Source organism: Penaeus vannamei, chromosome 33 (assembly GCF_042767895.1).
Source record: "Penaeus vannamei isolate JL-2024 chromosome 33, ASM4276789v1, whole genome shotgun sequence".
Taxonomy (NCBI): Eukaryota; Metazoa; Arthropoda; class Malacostraca; order Decapoda; family Penaeidae; genus Penaeus; species Penaeus vannamei.
In genome coordinates, this window is record NC_091581.1 from 23,377,786 (window position 1) to 23,380,285 (window position 2,500).

Genomic DNA, 2,500 nt, shown 5'->3' on the forward strand with positions numbered 1-2,500 from the left:
TCCCCTCTACCCCTCCCCCTCTTTCTCTCACCCAACCCCTACCCTTAACCCTCTCCCTCTCTCTCTTTCTCTCTCACTCATCCTACCCTTCTCCTCTTCTCTCTCTCTCTTAGCTTACCCCATCTTCCTCTCCCCCTCCTTTTCCTTCTCCCTCCCACTCTCACTCTCCTCCTCCTCCCCGTATCCCTCTCCTCCTTCATCGCGCTTCCCCCTCCTTCTACTCCCCGCATTCCTATCCCCCTCCTTCTCCTTCTCCCTTCTCCCTTCTCCTCCAAGCTTCTCCCTCTTTCTCTCCTTTACCCTTTCCCTCCCTCTCACCCCCTACCACTATCCGTTTCCCTCTCTCTCTATTTCCCTTCCTCTCTCCCTCTCACTATTCCTTCTTTCTCTCTCCCTCCCCCTCCTTTCTCTTTCTCTCTCTCACTCTCCCTTCCTCCCCCCATCCTCTCTCTCCTTTCCTCCCCTAACCTCTCTCTCTTCTCTTCTCTTCTCCTACCCCTCTCTTCCTCCCTCCTCTCCCTCTCCTTCCTTCTCTACCTCCCCCCCCTCTCTCTTTCTTACCATACCACCCCTTCCTTCCTCCTCCCTCTCCCTCTCTTCTTCCTTCCCCCTCTCCCTCCCTCCCTTAGCCTTCATTCTCCTCCTTCCTCCCTCTCTCTTTCTATCCCAAGACAAGTTAATCTAGTAACACAAAGGATAACGAATCCCACCACAACTACAAAATATATGTACCTATGTTAATCAATCGCTGCCGTGGTTCCCTAATATAATACCACAGTCTAAGAAAAGAGGATGCAAGAAAGCTATAAATTTCCGCGGTGATAACAAATGTTGCCAATAACAAGACCCCGCGTCGAGGGGGCAAAGACCTCCCACAGTGAGGTGGAATAATAATGGACGAGGTTAAAACCTTATCTCTCTCTCCTTTTTCTTCTTCTCTTCCCTTCTCTTCTCTTCTCTCCTCCCTTCTTCTCTTATCTCCACTCTTCTTTGCGCTCTCTTCTCTTCATCTCTCTTCCTTTCTCATTTTCTCATTTTAAACTCATTTTAAACTAGCAGCCCTTTTTATTGTTCATAAAAACCGGCTATGTATTTTGATCATCTGGTAAGGTGTGAATGCAAAACATCAGAGAATAGGCCAATAAGTGTCAACCTCTTCTTACAATTTACGATTCTCTACTTTTATATCTGCAAGTGATAATTCAATTCCCTTCTTTATTCTTTGTTTCTTTAAGCCACACCTTGCATAAAACAGTGAAAATTCCTCAGGAAATGATGTGGCCTGCTAATTCTGGTCATGGAACCAGTAATTAGAACAATGGTTTACTAATCCGCCTAATTGTTTAACAATACACAGAACAATGTTAGTTCGATATTTTAGGCAGTAGTTTAGGAACCAAGAGCCTCTTACACAGTTACACGTATACATTCACCCCCATACGTATATACTGTGTGTGTGTGTGTGTGTGTGTGTGTGTGTGTGTGTGTGTGTGTGTGTGTGTGTGTGTGTGTGTGTGTGTGTGTGTGTGTGTGTGAGAGAGAGAGAGAGAGAGAGAGAGAGAGAGAGAGAGAGAGAGAGAGAGAGAGAAAGAGAGATGGGAGAGAGTGAGAGAGTGAGTACATGCGTGTGTGTGCGTATGATAGATACATTTAGATCTAAACTGTCCAGATACCCTTCCCCTCCCCTTAATTAAACCTCCTCATACGCAGATTTCGCTCTTCTTCTCTCTCTCTTCCCTCTCCCAACATCTTCATCTTCTCCAGCTCCCTTCCCTTACTCTCACATTTCCCCTTTCCTTTTTATCGTCCGCAGTGAAAGGTGAGCGAGGCAGATGTTTATCCTCAGGCCGATACGATGAGGAACCCCGAGGAACAGCATGTCAGCGGGGTGTGCGTACGAATGTTTGTTTGTGTGGATATACATGCGGAAGGGGCGGGGGTAGAGGGGAATGGGCGAGGGAAGGATGGTAGCTGGCTGAGTAAGGAAGAATAGTGGAGGTGAATATATGACATCATTTGTTACAGGAAGCAAGGGGGAGACGGAATAGATGGTGAGTAAGCTGCATGAATAAACAAGAGACAAAGGGCGAGGGAAGGTTGAGACAATCGACGATAGTTCTGCTTTTGGGTGTTCGGTTTTCTTTCTTTCTGCCGTTCTCTGTCCATAAATATCGGTTTTTCTTTCTTTTTCTCAGTTCCATGGGAATCACTTCTTTTTCTTTTCTTTTCGTCTCTCTTTCAGCTTCATAGAAATATTTTTTTCTTTTCTTTCATTCGCTTCACGAATATCACTTTGTATTTTTTCTCTCGTTCTTTTCGTTTTTTATTTATTTATTTTTTTTTTTTTTTACTTCATGAAAACCACTTGTTTTTTCTCTCGCCCTATTGTTCGTTCAGCTTCATGAAATTCCCCTTTTTCATTCTTTCTTAAACTTCATGATCACATTTTCTTTCTTTCTCATCGCTCTCTCGTTCTCTGACGGGAATCAGTGATGTTGTG

At 44.8% G+C, this 2,500-nt stretch overlaps 1 long non-coding RNA gene across 1 annotated transcript in view; it reads right to left on the bottom strand.

Moving 5' to 3' along the window:
* The window catches only part of LOC138867994 (uncharacterized), a 306,211-nt gene that overhangs the window by 291,100 nt on the left and 12,611 nt on the right, over positions 1-2,500 (bottom strand). The gene's annotated exons all lie outside the window — the stretch shown is intronic.